Below are 12,214 nucleotides of genomic sequence, written 5' to 3'. Positions count from 1 at the left end.
ATTAGTTAGAGAAGGACAATGGTCAAAGGCTAGACACTTTCAGCTCCTTGAAAATATAAGCAGTGTCCCTGAATTAGCTTGTAATGCCATTATGAGCCTGAAATTTATGGGAAACATTAGGACTAAGGTTCTGTGAATACTATAGTTGAAGGTTTTGGAAAAAATTAACTCAGCAAAGACGCCAGAGATCATAATCCAGGCTTGCTGCCCCACAGTAATTTCCCAGCTGAACATTATCTACTTCTCTCCAGCAGCAGCCCCTGGGCAGTGACCCTTCTGAGGTCCTGGATCTCAGCTGGCTCTGTTCCAGCAGCTTGGCCAGGGTGGGTTTACAGTCAGTGCAGGGGGGTTGGCTGTCCTCATGCACAAGGAGTGTCACACTGAATTGCTTGTAACAGATTTCCTTTTGCAGACACATGTCCAGACCTGTTGGAAAGCTCAAGCAGTTCCATATATGTTGAATGACTCTGTTCTAGAAGATGTATGTTTAAAGGCTACACTTTTCATAAAAACATAATTCCAACATTTCATTTGTGAATTTTCCTCTGTATTATAACAATTTTAACATCCAATACTGGATGAAAGATATATTTATATTCTGTGAAGAAAAATTATCTCCTATGAAGACAGCCTGTAAAGCTCTTCTCGTCTACATATGCTTATTTCCTTCTAACCGCATATATTTTTTTCTGCAGTCAGTTTTAGATAATCATATTATCCTCAGCTAAGTTTTTCAAATGATATATGAAGTACTTCTTTTATCAAACAGCTGCCACCAAATAGTCTTAAAGTGGAAGATTAAAATCCTCCAAGTCAGTCAGTGACAGCACTATACTCGCATGTACAATCTTAATACAGCCACAAGTGTAGTGGTTTTGAATGCCATTTGCATATACTATTTCCTCAACATAGGATCTTCTTAAGATCTTAAAAATACATATGAAAATGCAGCAGAAAATAAAGACCAGGTAGTATTTTCACAGATAAGTTACAGGAAATGGAAAAGTGTTTGCCCATGTGTTTTGAAAACCCATATACTTAATACATTACGGCTTCTAATATGTGCATGTGAGGTTAGGGTGTGGGGAGGAAGGGAGAACTGGAGGGGTCATGGGATAATAATCAAATTTTAGACGATTGATAATCTCTGAGGAAGGTGCCATTTACTAGAAAACATCAGCCTGTAATTGCAACCCTAATATAATACACAGTAAGTTGCACGCTCAACAGTCCTCTTTGAGGTGATGAGGAAGTGTAATATTCTGGATGTTAACACCTTCTCTCAAGATCTTCTATATCCAAGTTTGGGGTTCTTTTTTTTTTCTTTAATGGTCATCAAATACAGGTTTTTGTTGTTTTGTTTTGTAATTTAATAGATTATACACATACTCATGAAGATATAGAGAATCAACTAGGAATATTTGCACAAAAATATATTTTGTTTCATAGAGTGAGGAATAATTTAATAGGTATGAACACATAGTAAGAACATATACCTAGTTCTGTAATTTATTTCATCTCTGACATTGTATTTCTCTCTCTAAACATCTACTGTACAAACTTTTCCCAACTAGTTCTCATAAAGTACAACACCATTGCAGAGGTGATCATTGTTAAGAGTTATAGTTCTGATTTAAAGGATTTCAAGCTGGACAAAATAAAGAAATTTTTCTGCTCATTTGTTCTGCTATGCAAAATTTTCTTAATAAATTATTGTTTAATGGAATTTCACAAAAATTTTGTGATGAAATCCAGAACAAGGAGAGAATCCTCACTCATAGTGAATTTACAGAAATGTTTCCCCCAATATGCCTATTTTTAGAATGCTGTTCATCTCATAGACCTTACACTTTCAAGTGCATAAATATCAGAAAGAACAATGGGATTCATAACTAAACCAAAGAAAATAGATATTTTTCTGCTTTTTGTTATCTCTTTTTTTATTTCAGCTTTGTCCATCAGCTATTTATTTAAAACTTCAAATTTTCTTCCCAGAGAACTTATTTATTCTTGTCTCGGTGAAGATATATGGCTAATTTATATGCAGCAAACACATAAAAATTCCACAAGATTCTGCATAAATATTTCTCCATCCTTTTATACAATATTTCATTGTTCCAGTACTTGATTTCTCTACAGTTTTAACAGAATACATACAAGAGGTTCTATACCTCTTAATAAATCGTAAGAGAATGCATATTAGATGAGAAGAAAGAAAAGTTAAAAATGCTGAAATGGATTTCCTATATTAAAAAAAAATTTGCTGTTTTTCCTATAGCCAAAAACAACAAAAAAAAAAGGAATAGGTCCTAAAAAAAAAACTCCTCTCTGTCAATCTAAAAATTTTAGAGTCCGTATTATGCATAGCCTAATTCAACACACAGCAGAGATGCCTTGCCCATTGTCCTGGCGTGACTGTATGCTCCAGTATCCCCATCATCTGTTTTTTTCTGCTTGGAAATGGGTCCTGTAGCTTTAACAACTGGAAATCAATGGTTTTCCACCAAAAGGGTATGTTACAAGAAATAAGGCAACAACAAATTTCATCTTGGCAGTTTTGTTGGCCTATGCTGGAAGAAAATTATACACAATCAGTCATATTTTTTCCTCTAGTCTGGTGTTTCCCATGCTCTCAAAAATTATTATAAAGGGGGTTTTATGTTTTTGCATAAAAAGAAGAAAACAAAAAAGAAATTATAATTATTCAATTTAGGGAAATATGTGAACATCTAAATTATTGTAAAGTAGGGAAGATGCATCAAAAGCACTTTTTGAATGGTAACTTTTAGTTTTTCTGTTTCAGCATTAAAATTTAGAGATGAAATTCTGCTCTATTTCCATCTAGTGACTGCTTTCATTGAAATAGGATTTCATTCAGATTTATTGTGAAGTAGCAGAAAGGGAGATGACCCCTTAAGGCAGCCACTCATTTCTCTTGTAGCAAATTATGTAATTCCTGAATTTGATTTCCAGTGCACATTAGGCATAAGATGTGCTTTAGTTAAAAAGAATAGGGATGAGAATCTAACATAGACAAGGGCTTTATTCAAGTGCTCTGCAATGGATGTTGAAGTTGTTTTTAGTTTTGGTATCTGCTGCTCTGTGAAGATGTGTTTTGAGATCAATTTCCATGAATTCAAGTGAGACTTAACCTTTTTTCTCATGTCAGGACAGGTTTTAAATAGTATGAACCAATTACTTTCACACAAAATGCTGAATGACTATGAGACATACTTCTGCCTATCTGTGGTGATGCTTTTGCAGGCATTGGAAATTTTGCTCCAGTTTTATGACCTTTGAGAAATTTTACCTATTATTTCATTCTTTGGTGTTGGGAATTTATATCTCAGAGTAGAAGAGTAAAAAAAATACCCTACTTCTAAGAAAAGCATTGCAAGAATTCTCTGTCCATCCCTTTTCCTTTCTGTTATAGCCTCAAATTTTATTAAAATAAAAATAAATAGAAAGTGGTGGTGGGGAAAGCTTTTACAAGAAAACAATGATGGTTTTTGTCTTTTCTAACAGCAAGAAGAAACATTTAGCAATTCCCACATGTAGTAATAAAATGGAACACAAGTAATTGTGTGTTCAGGCCTACTGCCATCACTAATGATAATCTCTTGTATTCCTTGAGAAAATTTTTTTACATCAGCACATTGAATTTTTTTTAAAAATCATCATCTATAATTTGCAGAAACCCATGGTGCTGTGCAAACCCACAAGCCTGGCCACCTGCAATGAGTGTGAATATCTTTTTCAAAGCCATGGGAAGATCTGTTTGATTCCTAGGTCATCCTTTCCGTGGGTTTCTGAGACCTCTGGTCAGCAGATCACCTTAAGCCATAAAACCTTCTCCCTGGGGCCATGCTTTCTTTTCCAGAAAATTTATTTGAAACACTGTAGAGATAGTAATATAGAATTAAACACACCCTTTGCACAACTCAGTTGACCTTTCCTGATCACATTTGAGACAGAAGACACAACTGATTGATCTTTGTAGGTATTATCCCTCTAATCACTGTGGCTGGATAATCTTTCCCCTTTAGCTGAGTTAAATCAGAACTAAGGTATTAGTAAGCAATTTCTGGAGGTTTTTCTTGGTTTCTTTTGGTTCTGTGCTAACCAGGAAACAGTACTCTAGGTTGGACAAAAAATTTTGCACCCTTCCAGCCCTCACTGCATCTGGCTTGCCTACAGCCCTAATCCATCTTCAGCTACCAGCGAACAAAACCATGATGTATCCACATGCATCTCTGCCTGTCTCTTGTCAGGTGCCCCACTGAAAACAGAATTATGGGAAGTACTTAACAGAAGACCCTTTTGCAGTGAACACATTATATTCTGAAATGTCTCTATTTCAGTGCAACTGCCTTTCCATTCATTTGATTTGTATTTCCTGTCACAGTTTAAGGAATTCCTATATTATTTTCATTTCATAAATCCATCATATGAGATAGGTTTAAGAAAGTCAATAATATTATATATTTTTCTCCATTCATCTTGAGAAAAGACATTTTTTTGAACTTCTACATTAATGATTAAAAATTGACTGCAGTTTTGCAGAAGAATTTACTTATTAAAATCTGAATTAATCATATGAAAGGGAAATCCTCTTTGCTTATAATGTAGTATTCACAAGATCTGAAAAGTGATTTTCTTTGTCTTGGGTTTTGTCTTTGCTCTCATAATCTTACTTATTTTTCTTTGAAATAGTACTACTTCTGGTCTGCTACCCTGGATATAATATTTAAAGTTCTAATTACATGGGTCAGAAAATTTGTCCAAATTTTTTGTGTTTTCCTAAATTAAAATCAAAACTTTAGTTGAGATTTTAAGAAAATACATGCATTTTTTTGTTCATTTCCAAGGGGAAAATATAGGTAATTTTCTGCTTAAGAAACCATATTGAAGTCATGGGATTTATACCAACAGATAATTTGATTGAGAAGGTACCAGACTTTGAATGTTTCCATACTGCCTAATTTAATTCTTTAGCAGACATAAGTCTATATATTTTGTTTGGCTCTCACTGAAAAATAAAACAAAAGACATGTTCTCTGTGTATCAAGGATAGCTGATATTATTCTCAATCACAGCTTATGTAGGAATAAAAACCTGGTAAAATGTTGAAGGTGAAGGCAAATTGCCATGTTTTGGGTCTGGTCACAAACATAAGGTGGATGATGCATTTCTGGGCAACCAGCAAAAATATGAAGAGCACAGGACAGGTTTGAGGTGGACTCTTTCATCATCAGAACACTTGGAAAACAGGGAAGCAGGAACATATCAGTAACATAGTCTTATAATGACATATCTGTTTCTACAAAAGCTAAAGAAAGCAAGTAAAGGAAAAGGCCTCTGACTGTGTGTCTGGCCAGCCTGGGAGAACAGGTTGAGATTGTGCAGATGCAAAGCAACCTGTGAGAGTGACCATGAAATAGATGACAGAATTAACAAGCCTCAGATGGTTAGAGGGGAGAACACAAACATCATAAATCATGGAGCTCAGGACAGCAGATTGCAATAAACACTTGGGGGTGGAAGTATTAGATTTTTACAAAATGTCAGTAAAAAGGGGAGTAGGAATTGGAGAGAGCTGGTAGTGCTGCTAAAACAAAACCAAAAGGAACAAAAAAAGGACAATTCATAGGCACAAAGTAACCTGAACTAGAGTGTCAGTCTAGGAATAACATGAGAAGGGCGAAAAATAACTTGTGACAAAGTAAAACATAGGAGAAAATTTATTATTATTAGAATATTAAGAAAATGCTGGTCTGTTCCTCAACAGGAATCTTGAGAAGGTCACAGTGTTGTCATCTTTGCTTCTATCTTCACTAAAAATGTCAATTCTGATCTTACAGCGAAGAAAATGAGCTGCAGAGATAGAGATGAGTAAAAAAACCAGAACAGTGACAAACAGATTGGAAAATAGTTAAATGAGATGTTCCAAGAGAGGCTCAGTGGAAATTCTCTGTAGGTATTTTCCTTAAGCCTGCCTTTTGTCCCATGGATGATAAATGATTATGTTTTGAAAACCTGTCAAAAATAAATTAGGCTCCACAAAACTCAGAAAAGCCACTCCTACATCTAATTAAAAAAAAAAAAAAGGAAAAGAGAGGAGAGACAGGTTAGTGAAGAGAAAACCACTCAGCCTACTTTCAGTTTTAGAAAGATCTTGCAATGAAAAGTCGCACAAACCATTCACAAACACCTAAAAGACAGAAAAGTCATGCCTGCACGAACCTTTCAATATCAAATCATAGTAAATTAATATAATTATTTGTATGAGATCAGATTTGCTAAGGTGTAACAACGAAAAATAAATAAGATAAAAATAACCAGTCACAAGAGGAGTTGTTGGTCACAAGATAACATGAAATTGGATGGGAGTGTTCTGCTGAAAGGTGGGAAGGCTCAGGAGAGGGATCTGGACAGGCTAGATCAATGGGTAAAGGCCAGTGGTGTGAGGTTCAACAAGGTCAAGTGCCAGTTCTGCCCTTGGGTCACTCACGACAGCCCCACAGCGCTGGGGACAGAGTGCACAGAGTGGCTGGAAAGCTGCCTGGTGGAAAAGGACCTGGGGGTGCCATTTGACAGCAGCTGAACATGAGCCAGCTGTGCCCAGCTGTGGCCAGGAAGGCCAATGGCATCCTGGCCTGTGCCAGCAGTAGTGTGGCCAGCAGGAGCAGGGCAGGGATTGTCCCCCTGTACCCAGCACTGGTGAGGCCACACCTCAAATCCTGTGTTCACCTCTGGGCCCTTCATGACAAGAAAGACACCGAGGGGCTGGAGTGTGTCCAGAGAAGGGCAACAGAGCTGGGGAAGGGTCTGGAGCACAGCTCTGATGAGGAGCAGCTGAAGCTGTTTAGTCTGAAGAAAAGGAGGCTCAGGGGGGATCTGTCTCTCTCTTCAGGTGAGTACCTGAAAGGAGGCTTTAGCCAGGTGAGGACTGGTCTCTTCTCCCAAGTAACAAGCAACAGGACAAGAAGAAATGGCCTCAAGTTGCAGTAGGGGAGGTTTAGATTGGATATTAGGAAAAGCTTCTTCACCAGAAGGGTGGTCAAGCATTGGAACAGGCTGTCCAGGGAAGTGGTGTAATCACCATTCCTGGAAGCATTTAAAAGACATGTAGCCTGGCATTTATGAATACAGTTCAGGGGACGGCTTGGCAATTCTACGCTGATGACTGGGCTTAATGATCTCAGGAGGCTTTTCCATTGTAAATGATGCTCTGATTGTATAAGCCAAAATTAAACTTCACTGATTTGAGTATTCTTTCTCTGATAGAAGCCACTGGCAGGTGTCAAGGAAGAACATGAAAAAAGTATGGTAAGAATGTATTTAACTTTTATGTGGTAGGCTGTCTTGGTTTGAGTAAACATGCAACTTAATGACTTTCAGACCTGGAAGTTGCATTAATAACTATTTTGGGATATTCCATTCAAAATTAAAGTATATTTAAATGCAATATTGCATTATTGCAAAATTGATATTATATTTTCAAAAATCACTTACATAACATTATTAATATAATAAATATAATATATAATTGTTATATACAGAGATCATACCAAAATTGCAGAAGTTTCAATCACTGAAAGATCTAGGAATAAAACTCCAAATAATCTTAAAAGGCTAATGAACATTCCTGCAAAACCAGGATCCATATCAGAGGGGAAAGAGAAAAAGTTATGCATTTATATTACACTACACAGATAGAGGATAGGGAATGACAGATCTGCTCTGCTATAAAAGATCTGAGGATTAAAATGGATCAGACCAGAGCACATGCCAATAACATTGCCAATGCAAACATACTGCCTAAATGAAAGGCTGGCTGTAAGAGCTGGTGCAGCATCCACTGCAGTAAATTTCCAGTTACAAGCACTGCTCCTCAAGAATAGTCTATGTCATCTGAAAGGAGTTAAGAGAGCAGAATGAATGATAGAATTCAATAAAATATTTTTCAAGAAGAGTTGAATGGGTCATATAATCTAAAGGAGAGAAATCTGAAAGGAACTTTAACAATTTTCAGATGTGAAAAAAGTAGCTGTGAGGAAAAGAGTAAGCAATTCTCCACAAACACTACGGATAAAGCAAGAAGTTTACACATAAATGCCAACAATGAAAATTCAAAGACAGGTCTTGGAATAACTTTTGGATAGACAAAGTTATTCACAAAACAGCTCCGTTACTCCATTACTGGAGTTTATCTAGGAAAAGATAGACAAACACCTATCAAAAATGCTTGGGCATAAATGACACAGATTCATGTTAAGGGAGATAGAATCCTGGATCTTTTCCTATTTTATTTTCTGTGTCCTTTCTGTTGTTTTTCTCTCTGTTTTTGCAGAGGAAAATAATTACTTGAATAAATTGCCAATGGATGCTGTAGAGTCTCAATTACTTCTAGCTGCATTTAAAAATACAGCTATACTGCTGTCTTACTTCCTATGAAATGCACTGTCTTGCAACAGTTGGTATATGTGGCTTTATGCAGAAATGACTGACAATGTCTTTCCTTATTTTTTTCTGAAGGAGATTGAACTACATGGTTCTAATTCTTTCTCCTGGTCCTACTATCTAGATGTTGCAAATAGATTAACTGAATACTGTTGAGTACTGCAACACATTGCCCACAGATGCTATAGAATTTTCATCCCTGGACAATATGCTGTAATTGACCCTGCTTTGAGCACTGGTTTGGACTGCACAGTCTCCAGAGGCCCCTTCTAGCTTTAGCTCTTGTGATTCTGTGACATCCTGTGATTTCTAGATTGCAACTACATTAAGTGCATCTTATCACCATGAATCAAGTGAAAACTCTGAAGCATTCAAGAATGAAAAGAAGAAAAAATCAATGTGAAGAGCATTTTCTCTCCTGCCATGGTCCACATGGCTTTTTTTTCTGATGTATCCTAATTATTTTTGTTCCAACTGGATTGCTTTTCTAATGAAAATTAGGCTATTTTCTGCTGTTACAAGGGTGAGAAATGAATCTGGTGAAAGTTACAGACTTTGTGAGATGCCACCCTGTATGTATTTGATAAGCAGTGATACAAAAACGTTGAAGGCAATTTGGTAAAACAGAGAATATGATGAGATGCTCCACATGAATTGGGAACTATAAAGACCAATTTAGCATAATAGTTTAGAATGGATAATATGAAATTTTAAATGAATAAAAGAAAAATTTTCAATGAAATATGCTTAAAAGAAAAATAGGCAAAATACTGGAAGATGTTCAGTGTGCGAAGAAAGACAGGGAATGAAGGCAAAACCAGGAGGAATCAGCTTCCACAGCCCAGCAAGGGCTGCTGTCCAATTCTCTGCCTTCACCGTTGAAATCTGGAGTTATGTCATATGCAAGTCACATCTTTCACTGATATAAACCAAACCATTCTGTGAACGAGTGTTCTTCAGTAATGGTTCTTTTTAAAGGCTCCCAAAGAAGGTTTAAGTTTATGCCCAGGATAGCAGAAGCAGGAAAACCTAACTAACCCATTTCTCTGTTGAGTTCATATTTTCAGAGTAAGATTCACTTCCTTTGATTTATCTGATCCCTCAGAAGAAATCATAGACATAGAGCAAAACAGTCCTTCTCATGATGCAAGGAAGAGTTAGATGCTTCTAAAGAGGAGTGAGAATCACAAGTAAACACAGCAAGCACTATGCTAACCAGAGGTAGTAGTAACAAGATGACATGGTGTCCCCTAATTGAAACTCTGAGCTAAAAGCTTGTGCAAGCCTGACAATTAGAGACTCAAACCATGCCCTGGATGTTGGCACTTATACCAAGTACTTTGGAAACAGAACACTCCTTAATTCACTTAAATGGCTGAGAAATGGAAGTGGTGATTATAATTTATGTTATAGATTAGAAGTTAAGTGCTCTTATGCAGGAAATAGAAACTCTGAATATGAGACCTTCCCCAGCCTGGTAGTTCAAACTCAAAATTTCCATCTTCCATCAGCATGGCTTATCAATTTTAGAAGGAAACTTTGGATAAGAATTGCTTTCCTGCTGAAGCTCCGTCATCATGCAATAAAGAATTCACTGTTCCCATATACTAAGAAATTTACTACTCAAATTTACTAACAAATTGAGAATGTAATTTCATTTGAAAATGAAAAATAAAGGCAAAGTCACTGTTTAAGAGAATTCATCTGTGAATGGCAAATTGCCTCCTGAAGCAAATGCACTCATTATGCTCAAAGAAAGGATGAGATCTCCCACAGTTAAATAAAACTAGTAGGAAAAATAATTGCTTGATAAATCAGAGTAATTAAATTTTGCACATGTGAATGCTACTGCACCTCTGTCTTCAGTACAACAAGGCCAGCCCTGTAGGAAAGAAACAGCGCATAAGGCTCAGCCTTTACTCCCTGAAAAAATGTATTATTGAAAGAAATAACACACCTTTTACCTTTTAGCTCTTCACTAATGAGGAATGGGAAATCTTACACCACTAAGCTATTGGGATCAGAGCAGCCAATAACTGTGATGATGTCATCTAGTTCCAGTTCACCTCCTGCAAACATTCCACCAATCACTAATTGTCTTCTAGGATTTAAAAACACAAAGCAACAGACTGCTTTTCTTTGGGAACCTGACAGGTCATTTCTTAGTTAATCTGTCTTATATGCTAATTTTTGTATACCAGGTTAATAACTGCTTCCTCTTATAAACTTCCATAGGAAAAATACCCATGAGGCCTTTAACCTTTATAGGTACTCTAATTGCTCTGTATTAATTCTGAAAAGAAGTTTCTGCCATTTGAAATTTTCAAATTTCAAAAGTTAATTCTTGACCATTCAAACTATTTTTGTGTTTAGGCTATTTCAACAGTTATCTACATCTAGCCACACACACATTCATCAGCTGTTCATTTCTGCAGTCAGCAGAAATCCAGCCAATGCAACCTAGAGCACAAGTCAGTTCACCCCAACCGAGGGAACCAGCAGCTGCTGAGCTGAATCACTCGCTCAGCACCAGTGACACCAGCCCTGATCTTTATTGACTCTAATAAAGGCCTTGGTACTGAGGGCTCAATCCATTGCCCACACAGAAGGAGCCAGTGCCATTTGAGATGAACAGCATGACCTGCCTGTCCTGTTGGCAATACATCTTGCAGAGCTGTCAAGGTGCCTTGCATACTCCAGGGCATCTGAAATGGCAGCAGTTCCTGTGTGGGGGTGATAGAAGCAAGCCTTTAGGCCACAGACAGACTCCTGAAGGTAGGCGTAACAAATTTAGATATCTCAGTTGTCAGCTGAATCTCTAGGATTTAGGAATTGGAGCAGCTTTATCTGGAAAGGCCATGGTACTGCCATGGCATACGGAGCACTCATAAGCAGTGGCTTATTATGGTTTCCCTCCTACTCAAGAGGCTAACAGGAAGAAAGCACAGCACAAGCTCATTCATATCTGTTCCTCAGGAGTACAAGGATGTGTTGCATACTCTATCTTCAGAACCAGCCATGCAGAAATCACCAGCAATTACTTTCACAAGAGTTACAGAAGAGTGATTTTGGGCTTAAGGGTCATTTTAGGCATAGCTGTATGATCAGATTTGGATGGTCATAAGTTAACTCCACATTTTATGTCACCTCAGGTTCTCAACGCATTTAGACACATTATTACAGGATAACATTGGAACTAAAAATTCACACCTCTCAGTTTATTCATGCAGGCTCAGTAGACGGCAAACTGGGCTACAATCCAAGCAGGAACTGGCCTGTACTGCAAAATCTTGGGCAGAGATGGCATCAGATACTAACCTTTGAGTATTTAGGTATACTCAGACACTTTGGTGCTGATCCACTCACTGCAAGATCACCACGAATTTGGCACATTGAAACATCAGGCAACAAAAGACACATGAAGCACTGAGACAGCGTATCTATGTAGAAACACATATTCACCTTTTGATGGTTCATTTTTGACAAAAGAGAAGTTGCCTTTTATTAAGAGATTCTAATCAAAAAATAGTAATTTTTTTAACAGCTTAATGTTCTGTAAATATCAGTTCCCTGAGCAATTTCCTTAAAAAAAGTTCAGGTAACCTTATTACTCGTGTGATCTCTGTGCATTTAGTCTCCTTTTAACTTCTCCACTGCAGCATTTCTGTAGGAATTGACCATAATAAATGTGATTATAGATGCAGTTTATACAGGTATAATTCCTGATGTAACTTATCCATTTGGTGGTTAG

General features: G+C 37.1%; 1 protein-coding gene and 1 long non-coding RNA gene across 3 annotated transcripts in view; one reads left to right on the top strand and one right to left on the bottom strand.

Moving 5' to 3' along the window:
• TUNAR (transmembrane neural differentiation associated intracellular calcium regulator) overlaps positions 1–12,214 on the bottom strand; it is a 160,379-nt gene that overhangs the window by 44,655 nt on the left and 103,510 nt on the right. The gene's annotated exons all lie outside the window — the stretch shown is intronic.
• On the top strand, positions 6,921–8,759 carry LOC148184027 (uncharacterized). Its single transcript, XR_015772875.1, has 3 exons — positions 6,921–6,942; positions 7,288–7,329; positions 8,539–8,759. It is a non-coding gene; the product is annotated as an uncharacterized LOC148184027 (long non-coding RNA).

The sequence above is a fragment of the Pseudopodoces humilis genome, chromosome 7 (assembly GCF_049639895.1).
Source record: "Pseudopodoces humilis isolate 2021_Gansu_Grassland_sample_001 chromosome 7, ASM4963989v1, whole genome shotgun sequence".
NCBI lineage: Eukaryota > Metazoa > Chordata > Aves > Passeriformes > Paridae > Pseudopodoces > Pseudopodoces humilis.
Note: the sequence above shows the minus strand (reverse complement) of the source record. Positions and strands in the feature narration are given on the sequence as shown.